Genomic DNA, 18,096 nt, shown 5'->3' with positions numbered 1-18,096 from the left:
TGTCTTTCTTTACTGGCCAACCAGGAACTTGTTACTTCTTTAAATGATGAAGTCCCTCCTCCAAACACAACACAGCTCTCCTCTCCTCCCCAACGCAGGAACACTATGGTCTAAAAATACTCCATTGAAAGTAATGAATTGTAAATATCAGCAAAATGTACTTTTAGTATCAGTAAAAGTAATAATTATGCATAATAGCTCCTTTCATCGTGTTGTTTTAATATAGTATAAATAATTCTGTTTTTATGTCTAACACATACGTGTAGGAGCATTTTAATGTTGTAGTGTGTCAAGGTGGAGCCAATTTTATATAAGCAGTACATTCTGCATCATATCATCATGTTTCATATGTCAAACGTTACAAGTAGCCTAACTGAGTGTCAGATATCTATAGTTGAGTAAACAAATATCAAATCTAGAAGCATTGCATTTAAATACTCAAGTAAAGAACCAGTTAGTTATGTACAAATAAGGTTAACATGGAAGCTTAATTCAGGCAGATATTGGCAAAATTAGTAAACTTTTAATTTCCATCATTTCACTACAACGCTCACTTGCTCATGTATATGTTGTTGAGACAACAGTAGAAAAACAAATATTACTCAAAACTATATCCGTAGTTTCATCACATTGTTCCCCCGAAAGAAGGAAGAAGTACTCAGGTCTTATACTTAAGTCAAAGTAGAAGTAACAGTGTAGGAATACTCTGTTACAAGTAAAAGTCCTGTATTCTAAAGGTTACTAAAGTAAAAGTAACATCAATAGCCTCAATACTTAAAGTACCACGAATATAATGATTACATATTCACCGATTCCAGAATAATATATGTTTTGATTATAATGATTGATCATTAAAGTGTTATCAAAGCTGGTAAAGGTGCAGCTAGTTTGAGTTATTCCACATGCTGCAGGGTAGCTTGTGAATTGACTCCAGGTGGAACTAAAGTCTGATTTAAGTGTTGATTATATTTCACATTAATTATCAAAATGTGCAAACTAAACCAAGATAATAAATAGATGTAGTGGAGTAAAAGTACACCATTTACCTCTAAATTGTAGTGGAGTAAAAAGTATTAGAAAATGGAAATATCTCAAAGTATCTCAAAATTGTTTACAGTACTTGAGTTAATGTACTTAGTTACTTCCCACCTCTGCCCTAATGTTAATTTTATTTATTTTTTAACAGAACACAGCTAACAGAATCAGTCTGGAGCTAGCTTGAAGGTGACCTATCATGCTATATTTGAACAATATATTGTAGGGCCATACCTATATAAAGTAGATAAATATAGTTTTTTTTTCAAAATACCAAACAGATCCTGCATTTTAGCCATGCCTCATTTTGCTCTATTTGCTCTTTCCAGCCCTGTTTTTGCAGGGGGCTGATTCTGTGACGTAGCTGACCACGCCCCCCTGAAGGAGAGGGGAGCTTGCTCTGAGATCAGCTGCTGGGCTGTCAGAAGAGGGGGAGGAATAGAGATCTCCATCCTCCGTGTTTTATTCTTATATGATTATATAGAGTCATTATTCATTTGTTTTAAAGCTCAATAAATAACAAAGAAGACCTTTGACCGGCACTTTTCTAATTTTGTACGGAAGATTTAAACTTTAACGAACATGTTGACCGGCGGAAAAAATCTAACTGAAACTCTGCCGCACGGTCCCCTCGTTCCTTGGAAGAGGCGGAAAGGTGGGTGTTTGTCATCTGCTGGTGGACTACCGCCGGAGAGAATTACAGCGAGGGAGGGATTGCAATGAATTACAGCAGCAGGAGCAAACGCTTGCCTCGGGGAGGGAGAAAAAGAGCCACAGCGGAGAATAAACAGAAGGGCAACCATGGCAACCATGCGCGGGAAGTCTTCTTCGCTGCTTTTGTGGCAGACTACAGCGCCACTTACAGGCCTGGCATATGTACTACAGCGCCTCCAGCGCTTTCGAGCGGCAATGGCCGGCGGTGGCCCAACCCCACATTCCCCTGATAGGTGGAGAGTTGGCCATATAGGCGGAGCTCCTCGTTCCTGACGTCAGAGAATTTTCAAATCTGTATCAGTCTGTGTCAGATCCGTTGCAGCCCCGTTTTTAGAGATTTGGGTACGGAGGAAAAGAGAGAGGGTTGTGTTTCTGACACTTGGTGATTTCCCTGACACACCGGGGACACATATTCATGTTTAAAAGACGTACAAAGGTGCATTTTGCATGATAGGTCCCCTTTAACTTACTGAGGCAGGTGAAGTGAGGTTAGCATATTAAGAAGAAAACGGCCCTCCTGATGTTCTTTGTACCTTCTCCATTGAAAAGTGTCACTTTTATGTAACTGTTAAAACTAAATTAAACTGTGCTCTTATATTATTCATCGCTTTCTGCTCATTCTAAGATCAACAATATGAAACGCAGCAGCAGCTCGTTCTTCTCACGTCACTTTCTAACACCGGAAACTGCACTGTAAAACGTAAAAATGTTTTAGTTTGTCGATAGTTAAAAGTTAAAACACAATATAACTTTAACATTTCACCCATAGTATCATCACATTTTGTTCTCATACTTCTAAATGTAATGTACTAACATTTAAATTCAAACTGAAAATAACGTTTTTTAACGGTTAAGTGAAACAGTCCTGGAGCTAGCTTAATTTACCGAGGCAGGAGAAGAGCTGTTAGTCCATTAAGAAGAAAACTTTAATTTAAGATTAATAATATTAATATTAACATATATTGTAATGCGTTGTTTTTTTTTACTCAACATTATAGTTTATAAATATCATGTGTTCAATACATGAATTATTCATTTTTAATTCCACATTCATCAGCAAAAACACTTCATGAGTTTAATCAATACAGCCCCATCTTCCCTAATGTTATACATACATACAAACATATGTTAGGTTAAAGTCAATATCATTGAAGTATTTCTATTTACTGATACATTATACAATATTCTTCATTACACTGGTAGAAGCATTTTACTGCTGTTCTGTTGTTTTTCCTCTGAAAACTAGTTATTTCTCTCTTATATTGTAAGATGTTAATGGACCCAGCAAGTGAAAAAAAAGCATGCATTTGCAGGGACTTCCTGTGAAGCTGAACATTTATTTTGGGATACAGATTTCTCTGTAAGGAAGACATCTTTTAGCAAATTGCGTTAGAGGTAGTTTCCTGTGTTGTGAAGGTACAACATGCTCAGCTACAGTCTGGCTGAACTCTAAAGACTACAGATATATTATATATATTATAAGACCTTACAAAGAACAGAAAAGCCAATGTTGATCGGAGACACATTAGAAAAGGTACAACAATTTAGGAAATCTAATAATAAAATAGAAGTGACTCATACTAGCTGATCACACTTCTAACCACAGGAACAAACAAGACAGAGACTCATTTTAAAATACGCAACACCTGATGAGCACACATCTGGGGGAGTATATCTGTAAATATAAAAAGGGAAATTACGTTATATAGAAAATGACAGAAATAAAGGTGTACTCACTAAAAAACCAAGAAGATCAAACCGTGGTAAACTGCAAGCCAACAATACATTTAAACCATTTCCCAAAAACTTTGGATAAGATCAAACTTTATTGATACCCAGGACAATTGTTGTGTCACAGCTGCAGATCAGAGTTGGAACACCGCCAATATAGAATAAAGTGTAAATATTGACAACAAACAAAAACAACTTAATCCCTTTTCCTTTGGTTTGGCCATTTGTCTTATTTACACTTATCTGATATCCGTTTTTACATTTGACAAAAGTTTTTATGGATAAAAAAAGCAAGAGATGTAAAAAACGTTCCCCACTAGCATTCTTGTTTGGGTCTGTGACCAGGGAAAAGCTTGTGATTTATTTAAACAGGATGCCGCCTAAAGCTGCTGTTTTATGAGCCCAGAGTTAAATAACCCTAACTGTATTTTAAGAATTAGAAGCAGTGTCAATGTTGTAGTAATCATCGGTTTCATCTCCATTTGGTCGTGTATATCTGGCGTGAGTGTGAACAGAAGAGATTTCCACAGGAGGAGATCTGCTCCGGGCGGCCTCCACGATATCATCGTACACTCGGTCGGTCTACAGGAGAAGAGGTGTGAATATCAGCTGGTTTCACACACACTTATGATCTGGTTTACCAAAACTTACCTCTGTGACGAAATCATATTGTGTTTCCACAGGAGGTTCTGAAAAACACAGCAGTACGTTTAGATAACGACACTACACTGGGAAAACATCTTGCTCAGTCAAATGAAGACAAACACAGATTCATCCCTCATCAACTGTCATGATCCCAGTGTTGTTCTATTTCCTGTTTTATTTAGAATTTGTGTTTTCTGTTTATGCTTCTTCTCTGCCACCTTCTGAACTCCTGCACTTTGTTGGTTTTCTGTTTAGTCTTTGTCAGATTCTTGTATGTCGTTGTTCTTCGTGTTCAGGAACTTCTGTTCTGTTATTTGTGAGTATTTTAACTTTGAAAGTTGTGTCTGTTTCAAAGGTTATTTAACATGTGGAGAAAGATCAGACAGTTAAAACCTTTCTGTTATAAATGGAAAGTTCATGTGTGTTACCTGGTTCCTGACTTTTGGCTTTACAAATCCTCTTCCTGCAGAATACCAGCACAGACAGTGATGACACGATGACCAGGACGACCAGAGTCAGACGCACATACAGGATCACACCTGTGGGCGTTTGAAGAGTTACATATTTCATCTAACACTCAGAGTACCCATAATCCATTTTGTTTTTTAGGGGGGGACAGGTTATCTTTAGGTGAAGACAAAAGGTCAACAGTATTTGCCATATACTGTCGAAATAGAGTAAATCTTTTGAACACTGGGAACCTGATTTGGAGGTTCAGCATTTTAAAATCTACTTTTGTAAACTTTTGGACATTCTCATGCTCTTTCATGTCTCACAAGTTGTTTAACGTTATCTAGTAAACACAGTGTGTGGATGTACCTTTAGTTGTTTCAGGCTGCTCTGTAGTTTTAGGAGAAGTGGTCAGAGCTGTGAACAAAAACAAGCAGACACAAAGAAGTCCTGATGAGAGAAATGAGATCCTCCTGAGTGTCTGTGTGTGTCAGCTGAACTGAATTGAGAGTTGAAAGCATCAGCAGCTGTCAGTGAAAACTGTCTTCAGAGACATGAACAAACATTTTCATTATCAAGCAGAAACTCACCATCAGTGACGATGAGCCTAAACCTCTGGTATGGATCTTTAGAGTCAGGTCTGCCCAGACCACACCTGTACCATCCTGAGTCAGACTGTGTCAGCTGGTTGATGCTCACATACAGAACATATCCTGTTGGAATTATTTGAGTATATCTGATCCTGTATCTGCCATTTTCCTGATCTGATTTACTAATCGTTTCAACAAGATTGTCTCCTTTTTTACATTCTTCCTTGCAGAAGTACTTGTTGGCTCTATAGTGAATAATATTGCATCGAACTGTAATATTTCCTCCAGTTCTAGCATCGATTGTTTTTTCGGCAGAAGGACCACCATCCAGCATTGCTGTTGAAAAAAACAAACAATCAAAAGTTACTATGTGTAGATTACAAATCTTAGTTTCACCATGTGTGTGTTTTAAAAACTTGATCCAGTCACTGAGGGTTAAGGTGTGACTCTTTGATGAAGGCTTTTTTAACTTAAAGGTCCCATGACATGGCCATTTCTACTGATCATAATTCCATTGTTGAAGCCAGGAAAAGGCTAGTCACTGTGACCTTTTTACCTGTGCTGGACTATGGTGATTTGATGTATATGAATGCACCTGCCAATTGCCTGGTCAAGTTAGATGCTGCGTATCACAGCGCACTGAGATTTGTTACAAACTGTAAAGCATTAACGCATCACTGTACCCTGTATGCAAGGGCTGGTTTGCTTTCACTAACTGTACGGAGGCTCAGTCACTGGTACATTTTTATATACAAAGCCATGTTAGGGAAACCTCCATCTTATATCTGCTCCCTGATCTCACGGAAAATTGTAAGTGGCTACTGCCTGAGATCGCATGCTGTGGTTTTATTAAATGTGCCAACTGCTAGGACTGTCTTAGGGAAGATGGCTTTTAGATGCGCAGCTCCTCTGTCTTGGAATAGTCTGCAAATTAAATGGAAACTGAGCAATCTGGTGCCACTAAATGTTTTTAAAGCTCGGTGGATGCTACTCAATCGGAAGCTGTTGGTACCTGCTCATGTGGATAGTTATGTAAATGATGCTGTATGATGTCCTTTTTGTTGTTCTGTTTATGTTTTTATGTTTCATGTGGAACTACTTGAGCAGGTCTCCCTTGAAAAAGAGATCAAAGATCTCAATGGGATACACCTGGATAATTAAAGGTTTGAAATGAAATGTGCAATTTTCCAAACTCAGATTGGTTTCTCATACAGCATCTCTGTGTATAGTATGTGTATTCACCATAGACTATATGGTATTCACTCTCTGTCCTACACGCCTTGTTGGAGCTCCTGCCCCCCCCCTGCTCTGATTGGTCAGCTCGCCCACTGGCTCGCTGCTGCGAGGAGCCGGCTGACTGGTGTGGTTTCCTGCTTGCTGCGAGACAGCGAGACATCGCAAATGGAAGCGGGAAGGGGCGTCCATTTGCGATCCCCCCCCCCCCCCCGTGGCGCACCTACAGTGTCGCCGGGCTGCGAGGCTCCACTAGCAAATACTGACATTTATTTTTTAAATAATTTCTTTATCCCTTGAAATGATCATTGTTATATTATTACATAATTGTTATAGTTACCTTGAATTCATTTGCTCATAACTTCCCTAAAACATTACTCATCTAAACACTTCTGCATTAACTGTTCTTGAGAAAAGAGGAGCTCGTCTCTTTCTGCAGAAGTGTTTTAAACGGTGAGGTTTAAGCAGAATGCATGTTTTAGGGAAGTAGTGAGCATACAATAAATGACATTTGGACTATACTGCATTAGTTGTGTTCGAGTTAGTTAACGGATGTTTTAATATATTTCTGCTGTTGTAAAACGAGGCCCCAATTAATTTAACATTCATTAAGACTTTTCTCCATTTTGGGATTCCTTGTTCACCGTGGAGTCATCTTGAGTTATCAAATTCAAGATGATCTGAAAATGGTAATTTGGGGGTAAAGTATTCCTTTAAATCCCGACCGCAGCCACAAACCACCATTTCAGTTGTTATTTTCTATTGATCTCAATCTATTACTAATTGTCTTACTTGTTAGCAGAACACAGAGCGGCCATATGATCTACTTCATTCAGATAAGAACAGAGACAACAGATCAATATGCTCGTGACCCCGGTATTAAATTATTCATCAATAATATTCTAAACAATAATATTGAAATACACTTGTATGTGTACGTGTGTCAGTTTCGGTTTGAGTTACTTTCAGAAGACATGTTGGATTTAGATGAGGTAATGGTGAAAAGGTAAAACTATTATTAAGACAAGGAAGAAGATTCAGGTTTTAGTAGAAACTCACCATCAACAACGATGATCTCAATATCCTCGTATAAAGCCTGTGTCAAAGATGTAACCGCAGCACACCTGTAGCGTCCTGAGTCAGACTTGGTCAGCTGAGAGATGGTGACAAAAAAACCTCCATCTTTATCATCAATGTTGTATCTGCCTCTCTGAGCTGGGGCATCAGTTGTTTCAATGAGAATGTCTTTTTGTCGACATGGTTCCTTACAGAAGAACTCCTTGCTTCTATAAGAAGGAAAGGAGCATTTAACTCTGACATCTTCTCCTTCAATTCCTGAATAGACAGAGAGTTGGGCACTGACGAGACCGGTGCTTCCATCCTGCAGAGCTGAACAAAAGATGAACAAAAGATGAGCCATCATTAGTAGTGGTCAGTACTTCCTGTAAGATGCTGCAGTCTGATGACAACACTTCCTGTTTCACATGAACACAGATCCTCAGAGTTAAACCACAGCCTGACTGAAGATCACCATCAGCACTGCAGGTTAATGTGACCGTTCGGTCTGAGACATTTATCCTTTAGACACAAAGACTACATAAAGTCTCCATCTCTTACTTTAAGCGTTACATTAACGCAAATCCTTAAAGTACATCACCTAAAAAGTGTTTTATGTCAACACCACCTTTTTTTTAATTTATGACGTTTTTGGACAAAACACTTAGATAGATAGATATAAACTTTATTTATCCCAAATTGGGAAATCATTTTAGTTCCAGCAGCAGTGTCAAGCCGTACGCGAGTTATAAATGTTTAAAAGATACAATAAGATACAAATATGATAAAAAGTTTAAAATAACATTAGCGGCAGAATACAAATCAAAAGATTAATAAATGAATCAAGAAAATATTTTGCAGATTAAATGATTATGAAAACAATCATATTCATTATTTCTTAATGACTACATGTTACTAATTCAGTGAGCAGATAATAACTGAGTTTGATGATGATGTACAGTTAGTTTGAGGAAGTGAAGCATACTTCATTGGTTGCATGGTATTAAAAAGCCTAATTTTGGAATATGTGAATAACTCGTACTGCTGGAGCCTTGCATTAACTCAAGAATAACAGAAAAAGAAAAAAAAAAGAAATTACTGAGATGAAAATAAAGTACTCACAGAAGAGGAAGAAGAAGCAGATCAAAGTGTGAGAGACTTCCATGCTGAGACTCTGATGGTTTACCGCTGACTGTCTTTCTTTACTGGCCAACCAGGAACTTGATACTTCTTTAAATGATGAAGTCCCTCCTCCAAACACAACACAGCTCTCCTCTCCTCCCCAACGCAGAAACACTATGGTCTAAAAATACTCCATTGAAAGTAATGAATTGTAAATATCAGCAAAATGTACTTTTAGTATCAGTAAAAGTAATAATTATGCATAATAGCTCCTTTCATCGTGTTGTTTTAATATAGTATAAATAATTCTGTTTTTATGTCTAACACATACGTGTAGGAGCATTTTAATGTTGTAGTGTGTCAAGGTGGAGCCAATTTTATATAAGCAGTACATTCTGCATCATATCATCATGTTTCATATTTCAAACGTTACAAGTAGCCTAACTGAGTGTCAGATATCTATAGTTGAGTAAACAAATATCAAATCTAGAAGCATTGCATTTAAATACTCAAGTAAAGAACCAGTTAGTTATGTACAAATAAGGTTAACACAGAAGCTTAATTCAGGCAGATATTGGCAAAATTAGTAAACTTTTAATTTCCATCATTTCACTACAACGCTCACTTGCTCATGTATATGTTGTTGAGACAACAGTAGAAAAACAAATATTACTCAAAACTATATCCGTAGTTTCATCACATTGTTCCCCCGAAAGAAGGAAGAAGTACTCAGGTCTTGTACTTAAGTCAAAGTAGAAGTAACAGTGTAGGGATACTCTGTTACAAGTAAAAGTCATGTATTCAAAAGGTTACTAAAGTAAAAGTAACATCAATAGCCTCAATACTTAAAGTACCAAAAATATAATGATTACATATTCACCGATTCCAGAATAATATATGTTTTGATTATAATGATTGATCATTAAAGTGTTATCAAAGCTGGTAAAGGTGCAGCTAGTTTTAGTTATTCCACATGCTGCAGGGTAGCTTGTGAATTGACTCCAGGTGGAACTAAAGTCTGATTTAAGTGTTGATTATATTTCACATTAACTATCAAAATGTGCAAACTAAACCAAGAGAATAAATAGATGTAGTGGAGTAAAAGTACACCATTTACCTCTAAATTGTAGTGGAGTAAAAAGTATTAGAAAATGGAAATATCTCAAAGTGTCTCAAAATTGTTTACAGTACTTGAGTTAATGTACTTAGTTACTTCCCACCTCTGCCCTAATGTTAATTTTATTTATTTATTTTTTAACAGAACACAGCTAACAGAATCAGTCTGGAGCTAGCTTGAAGGTGACCTATCATGCTATATTTGAACAATATATTGTAGGGCCATACCTATATAAAGTAGATAAATATATATATATTTTCAAAATACCAAACAGATCCTGCATTTTAGCCATGCCTCATTTTGCTCTATTTGCTCTTTCCAGCCCTGTTTTTGCAGGGGGCTGATTCTGTGACGTAGCTGACCACGCCCCCCTGAAGGAGAGGGGAGCTTGCTCTGAGATCAGCTGCTGGGCTGTCAGAAGAGGGGGAGGAAAAGAGATCTCCATCCTCCGTGTTTTATTCTTATATGATTATATAGTCATTATTCATTTATTTTAAAGCTCAATAAATAACAAAGAAGACCTTTGACCGGCACTTTTCTAATTTTGTCCGGAAGATTTCAACTTTAATGAACATGTTGACCGGCAACAACAAATCGAACTGAAACTCTGCCGCACGGTCCCCTCGTCCCTTGGAAGAGGCGGAAAGGTGGGTGTTTGTCATCTGCTGGTGGACTACCGCCGGAGAGAATTACAGCGTGGGAGGGATTGCAATGATAACAGCAGCAGGAAACGCAAACGCTTGCCTCGGGGAGGGAGAAAAGAGCCACAGCGGAGAATAAACAGAAGGGCAACCATGCGCGGGAAGTCTTCTTCGCTGCTTTTGTGGCAGACTGCAGCGCCACTTTCAGGCCTGGCATATGTACTACAGCGTCTCCAGCGCTTTCGAGCGGCAATGGCCCAACCTCACATTCCCCTGATAGGTGGAGAGTTGGCCATATAGGCGGAGCTCCTCGTTCCTGACGTCAGAGAATTTTCAAATCTGTATCAGTCTGTATCAGATCCGTTGCAGCCCCCGTTTTTTAGAGATTTGGGTATGGAGGAAAATAGAGAGGGTTGTGTTTCTGACACTTGGTGAGTTCCCTGACACACCGGACACACATGTTCATGTATAAAAGACGTACAAAAGTGCATTTAGGTCCCCTTTAAGTTACTGAGGCAGGTGAAGTGAGGTTAGCATATTAAGAAGAAAACGGCCCCTCCCGATGTTCTTTGTACCTTCTCCATTGAAAAGTGTCACTTTTATGTAACTGTTAAAACTAAATTAAACTGTGCTCTTATATTATTCATCAGTTTCTGCTCATTCTAAGATCAACAATATGAAAACGCAGCACAGCTCGTTCTTCGTCACTTTCTAACACCGGAAACTGCACTGTAAAACGTATTAAAAAATGTTTTAGTTTGTCGATTTTTAAAACACAATATAACTTAACATTTCACCATAGTATCATCACATTTTGTTCTCATACTTCTAAATGTAATGTACTAACATTTAAATTCAAACCGAAAATAACGTTTTTAACGGCTAAGGGAAACAGTCCTGGAGCTAGCTTAATTTACCGAGGCAGGAGAAGAGCTGTTAGTCCATTAAGAAGAAAACTTTAATTTAAGATTAATAATATTAAATACCATAACAGTCAATGTGTGTACACTGTGAAGTATATGAATATATTAAGTAGAACAGAGAGTTGAACTGTTCATACATTAAGTCAAACTAGAAGCTGTTACATTTGAATTTTCTGTCGTAAAATAAACATATGTCATATTTACATTAGTTGATCACATTTTTTAAGTCAATGCAATTCAATTTGCTGAATTAATTTGAAACCCCCCCTTTCTCCATGACAACCAATAAGATGGTTACATAGATAGATAGATTCAACTTATTGTCATTACCAGTACAGGTACCATGTAACAAAACGGTTTCTCTGCATTTGACCCATCCTAGTGTTAGGAGCAGTGGGCTGCCATTATGTACGGCGCCCGGGGAGCAATGTAGGGACGTGCCTTGCTCAGGGACACTTTGGTAGCACTGGGTCTTTCCGGGACTTGAACTGGTGACCTTCCAGTTGCCAAGCCAAGTCCCCTATGGACTTCGCCACCACTGCCCCACTTCGCCACCACCGCATGTTGAAATCTCCAGAAAAGCAAGTGAATGAACCCTGGAGTTCTAATCTAAGAGGGCATATTGACTGATTAATCAACCCTGAAGTCAACACAAGCATTTGCAGAGACTTCCTGAGAAAGATTTATTTTGGGAGCCTCTAGCAGGTTTCTCCGTGAACGCTTGTGAGGAAGTGCACTCCCTCACTAACATGTTGGTCTTAACTATTTGTTTTAAGAAGGTTAGTACATGTTTTTTTCTGAGTTGTCTTTATTTCAGTTAAAGTTATAAAAACAGTTTACATAGACAAACTAATAAAATGCGTCTAAATTCGTCAGTTTGTAAAACACACTAAGCACCAAGTAATCACCATTTCCTTTGTTCAGACCTGGAGGCCATCTTGTCCCAGTGCTCAAAGGGGGAGCACGCCTCCAAAGTACTCCTTATATGTGCCGTATGAGTAGGCGGAGTCTTGGACGCGATTGGTCAGGAAATGTGTGATTTTATGAGTGTCAATTAGGTTAAAAACTATCCGTTTTAAGCAGACCTTGTTGTTCTTGAAGGTATAATATTTATGGCGATGCAATAATGAATTTACTTAAGCCTTTAGGGTTTTATTAAAGGTAGACAACAATGTTTAATTTTGTAATTAACCCTTCACTCCGCTTTCAGAACCATGACCTGATTGGCCAGGTTGGAGTGGGAAGGCGGGCAGTCTTCTATAAATGTGGTTGGGAAGAGAGGGGAAGGGGCATTCGTTTTTGTGTTTGTTCCTTGCTGGTGAATGCAGCACCAGGCATGCAGTTTGTGTTTCTGTGGAATAATGTGGAAGGCTAAGAATAAAACGTCTGTTTATTTTTTGCAAGAAAAACCCTCTCTCCACGTATCGTTCTTTCACCCTGCACCTCACATCGTAACAACGCTTTTTGCTTATTGTGTTAGAGAGGTAGTTTCCTGTGTGAAGTCTCAGCAGAACCAATGTGAAAACTACAAAGTGAGACTATAAAAACTAACCTGGCTATTAGAAATGTATTTGAAAGCGTATGTGTTTGTAGATTGTTGCTGAATTGGTATCCTCATGGTTGATTGCAATTATATTGTAAAAACCTTTGGATGAAGGTAAAAAAAGTTGTTGATTACAGATACATTAGGAATATGCTCATATGTTTTTATGTTAAATAAAAATAATGTGACTCATATTCATGGCTGGTCACACCTTTACCCACACAAACAAACAAACAGCTGATGACCATACAGCTGGGGAGTTTAACATGAAATACAGAAAGGAAGATGACGTTATAGAGAAATGACAGAACTACAAAGTGTACTCACTGAGAACGAAGAAGATCAAACGGTGGCAGACGTCCATGTTCGAGTCTCTGATGGTTGAACGCTGTCTCTCTTTCTTTCACCGGCAAACCAACACGTTTTCACTTCTCTAAACGATGGAGTCCCTGCTTAAAATAAAACACTCACAGCTTGACTCTCCTCTAACACCTGCATGTGTATCACGTATGGTTTCACTTCATATAGCTTTTAAATTATTAAATTATTGTCAAACACATTTCAGAAATAATTTAAGATAACTTTTATTTGTATATGTAGAAATTGTGTTGTGAAGCAGATGCAGTACAGAGCAGGACAAGTGCTAATATGAAATGCAATATCAAAATAAAACTATAAAAAAAGGTGCAAATATATATATATATATATATCAACAATACAAACAGGTTAGAAGTCTGACACATTATGCAACAGTATGAGGAGTGGCATCTTGTATCCCGTACTGACCACATCTATAGTTTCATATCTATTTATTTACATTCCGTTATAATTAAACATTTCTTTAAATGAACTCTTTAACCAAAATAGTCAATTTAATAGTCAAAGCTAATTCGGAGCAACATATCTTATGCTAATCTGCTAACTTGACTAGAACAGTATATCTTACAGAGATAACTTTAAAACCATATCAAGTGTAATAAAATGAACTTTATAAATAAATTGAAGCCATAAAAGAGCTTTTTACATTAAATATCGTTTAGCTGAGGCTTTTATCCAAAGGGACGTACAATAAGTGCAACCAGCTTTGACCTGAAGCAAACTGTTGAAGAGGCACGTTTGTGAACTAGAGCAGAGCTGGACTTATCATCACATGAGCAGGTCATTCAAAGCAGGTTTGAAATAAGTAAATGGTTAGATAATTGTACATATTCCCACAAACATCTCTCTGTTTCAGAATATTTACACGGCTGCTTAATCCACACCAGCTTCTTCTGCCAGACTGTGAGAGTTATTGGGGGTTGTTAACAGTAGAGTACAGAGGGGGCTCATCAGAGCTAGCTTCCACCCGAGGAACAGAGTAGATAACACACTCAGAAAACCCGCTGTGGGACGAGCCGACGCTGACAAATGTTATCTCAGAGTAGGTGTGTTGACTCGGGTCGTCTTCAGCCTGGAGGGAAAAGCATTGCTTGATTAAATGTGTCTTTAACAACAGAACAAAACAAGGAACTGGACTTGGTTGTGAAGTAACTTAATACAAAACTGAAAAGAGTTGTGTTTGTTTAGGTATTTTTTTCATTTACACGTATATTACTGCAGAATCTGTCCGAGATGAATCAAAGCCAAATCTGGTATTTCAGTAAATATGAAAAAAATGTAGCCGTATCGAGCTGATGTTTCGTGATCCCAAAGTTTAAAATTGTATAACTTTTTGGGTGTATTTTGTAAACTAGCTGCAGAGACATCGTTGTAGTAATCATTGGGTCAACTTGGTTGTGTTTATTTGGCGTAAGTGTAAATTGAAGAGATTTCCCCAGGAGATCTCACATAGACCCTTGTACACTTTGTTGGTCTAGAGGTCTGTTAGTCTATTTTCTCAAACTCACCTCTGGTGCAGAAGCACATAGTGTTTCCACATGAGGTTCTGAAAAACACAACCAGTACTTTGAGAAAAAGAATCAGAACAGATTTTCAAACATGACATCACACATTCCCCATTTGAAACAATATTTAGGCCAACCGTTAAAATCAGAGTAAAACAAGATAAATAGATGTGTTTTGAGTTTGTAAATATGACGTCTGTCGCCTCTACGGTCCTGGTAATTCTGTTTTGCTGTATATGTATGTAAATGAGCTGTGTAGTTGCCCCAACGTCATTGGCTGCCATCTCCTGGTCCGCCTCCGAGAACACTGATTGGAGCACGCCGGGCTTGACGCACTCCAATCCCCCGTGCAGCCCCAGCGCACACCTTCCGGAGATGACTACAAAGCCTGGGGACACCTATCACTCGGAGGCTCTGCTGCGATCAGACGCCTCACTCATTTTGCTCCTGTGTCGTGGACACGTTAGACTTATTAGAACTTGTGTGATCCGTGTTTAGTGTTGATATATGTGCTTAGAGTAGCGTGTTGATATATGTGTTTGGAGTAGTGTGTGTAGTTTTCCCTTTGTTTAGCTGCATTTCCCCCCGCAGCCTCCTTCTATTAGTGGTGATTGATAGTGATTACAGGTGTGTGATTAGGCTCACCTTTAGAGTCCTCCTTCTGTTATTTAGCAGTATACCTGCGCCCTTTGGCTCCTTTGTTTGGCTTAGGATACTTTTGTTCTCATTTTGTTGTGCACCTTTTTGTTGTTATTCATTAAACCCTTTTATAATTATTACCAAAAACCATCTGGTGTGTGTTACCTTCCTCATCCCTAGTGGGTTCATGAGAACTAAAGAGTTCTCATGAACTAAATTCTCAGGAACCTTTGTGGGAAAAGTACTGCGGTGTGAATGCGCCTTTTGTAGTCATCTCCGGAAGGTGTGCGCTGGGGCTGCACAGGGATTGGAGTGCGTCGAGCCCGGCGTGCTCCAATCAGTGTCCTCGGAGGCGGACCAGGAGATGGGCAGCCAATGACGTTGGGGCAACCACACAGCTCATTTACATACATATACAGCAAAACAGAATTACCAGGACCGGAGAGTTGACAGCCGTCACAGTAAACAACAGCATATACAGTATATTTAATCATTAACCATCCTGCCAAATGTAAACTATTAAAACAAATTGAATAAGTATATAAAATAAGGTTACAATGAGCTATGGCTGTACATGTTTCTAAAATGCATATTAACTTAAAAAAGCCTCAGATCTGACTTCACTGAGTCTCCAAAATAGAGGAAGCTATCCTCTCAGCTCTCTCTATTGTGTGTGTTTGTAAAAAGCTTATTTTTATAAATGGCATAGGTTTTGTAGATAGGCTGATTTGCAGTCAGGTGTGATATAGATTTAAATGTGTGGTTTTTTTCATATGGTATTATTGTTTAGTTGCATACAGTAGATAGTACTACTATATGTTCTATGTTCGTGATGTTGCAACTGACAAAGCATAAATCTAGCACCTGTTTCCTAGCAACAACTGAAGGATTATCGCTCTACAAGAACCGCTGATAACAACACCTTTAGACTGAGCAGCAGTTGGGTTAATTTAAATGCTGTAAATTAATATCCGTACACCCAGTCTGGTGTTGCTATTTTCTAAGCTATTTTAGAATTGTGCGTCTGCTTTTAAAGTTAATATAGAGTCAAGAGAAAACTACAACTTTCAGTGAGAAATGTTTAGAGTGTGTGGTCTGTTTGGGTGTGAGTGTGAGTGTGAGTGTGTGTGGTGTGTGGTGTGTGTGTGTGTGTGTGTGTGTGTGTGTGTGTGTGTGTGTGTGTGTGTGTGTGTGTGTGGTGTGTGTGTGTGTGTGTGTGTGTGTGTGTGTGTGTGTGTGTGTGTGTTGTGTGTGTGTGTGTGTGTGTGTGTGTGTGGGTGTGTGTGTGTGTGTTTGGGTGGTGTGTGTGTGTGTGTGTGTTTGTGTGTGTGTGTGGTGTGTGGCTGTGTTTGGGTGTGTGGTGTGTGTGTGTGTGTGTTGTGTGTGCTGTGTTGTGTGTGTGTGTGTGTGTGTGTGTGTGTGTGTGTGTGTGTGTGTGTGTGTGTGTGTGTGTGTGTGTGTGTGTGTGTGTGTGTGTGTGTTACCTGGTTCCTCACCTTTGTCTTTACAAATCCTCTTCCTGCAGAATACCAGCACAGACAGGGATGACACGATGACCAGGACGACCAGAGTCAGAAACACATACAGGATCACACCTGTGGGTGTTTGAAGAGTTAAATGTAAACCATGACATCTAACACTCAGAGTACCCATAATCCATTTTGTTTTTCAAGGGGGGGACATGTTATCTTTAGGTGAAGACAACAGGTCAACAGTATTTGCCTTATACTGTCGAAATAGAGTAAATCTTTTCAACACTGGGAACCTGATTTGGAGGTTCAGCATTTTAAAATCTACTTTTGTAAACTTTTGGACATTCTCATGCTCTTTCATGTCTCACAAGTTGTTTAAACGTTATCTAGTAAACACAGTGTGTGGATGTACCTTTAGTTGTTTCAGGCTGCTCTGTAGTTTTAGGAGAAGTGGTCAGAGCTGTGAACAAAAACAAGCAGATACAAAGAAGTCCTGATGAGAGAAATGAGATCCTCCTGAGTGTCTGTGTGTGTCAGCTGAACTGAATTGAGAGTTTAAAGCATCAGCAGCTGTCAGTGAAAACTGTCTTCAGAGACATGAACAAACATTTTCATTATCAAGCAGAAACTCACCATCAGTGACGATGAGCCTAAACCTCTGGTATAGATCTTTAGAGTCAGGTCTGCCCAGGACCACACCTGTACCATCCTGAGTCAGACTGGGTCAGCTGGTCGATGCTCACATACAGAAATATCCTGTTGGAATTATTTGAGTATATCTGATCCTGTATCTGCCATTTTCCTGATCTGATTTACTAATCGTTTCAACAAGATTGTCTCCTTTTTTACATTCTTCCTTGCAGAAGTACTTGTCGGCTCTATAGTGAATAATATTGCATCGAACTGTAATATTTCCTCCAGTTCTAGCATCGATTGTTTTTCTGCAGAAGGACCACCATCCAGCATTGCTGTTGAAAAAAACAAACAATCAAAAGTTACTATGTGTAGATTACAAATCTTAGTTTCACCATGTGTGTGTTTTAAAAACTTGATCCAGTCACTGAGGGTTAAGGTGTGACTCTTTGATGAAGGCTTTTTAACTTAAAGGTCCCATGACATGGCCATTTCTACTGATCATAATTCCATTGTTGAAGCCAGGAAAAGGCTAGTCACTGTGACCTTTTTACCTGTGCTGGACTATGGTGATTTGATCTATATGAATGCACCTGCCCATTGCCTGGTCAAGTTAGATGCTGCGTATCACAGCGCACTGAGATTTGTTACAAACTGTAAAGCATTAAC

At 38.7% G+C, this 18,096-nt stretch overlaps 1 long non-coding RNA gene across 1 annotated transcript; it reads right to left on the bottom strand.

The window, feature by feature from the left end:
* Window positions 1-13,515: 13,515 nt before the first annotated feature.
* On the bottom strand, window positions 13,516-17,482 carry LOC117536257. Its single transcript, XR_004567528.1, has 5 exons — window positions 17,428-17,482; window positions 17,207-17,254; window positions 16,819-16,917; window positions 14,687-14,724; window positions 13,516-14,250 (listed from the first exon to the last, which is right to left on the bottom strand). It is a non-coding gene; the product is annotated as an uncharacterized LOC117536257 (long non-coding RNA).
* Between the last annotated feature and the right edge of the window lie 614 nt (window positions 17,483-18,096).

Source organism: Gymnodraco acuticeps, unplaced genomic scaffold, assembly GCF_902827175.1.
Source record: "Gymnodraco acuticeps unplaced genomic scaffold, fGymAcu1.1, whole genome shotgun sequence".
NCBI classification, from domain to species: domain Eukaryota; kingdom Metazoa; phylum Chordata; class Actinopteri; order Perciformes; family Bathydraconidae; genus Gymnodraco; species Gymnodraco acuticeps.
The sequence above is the reverse complement of the archived record's forward strand: the minus strand, read 5'-3'. Positions and strand labels throughout refer to the sequence as shown.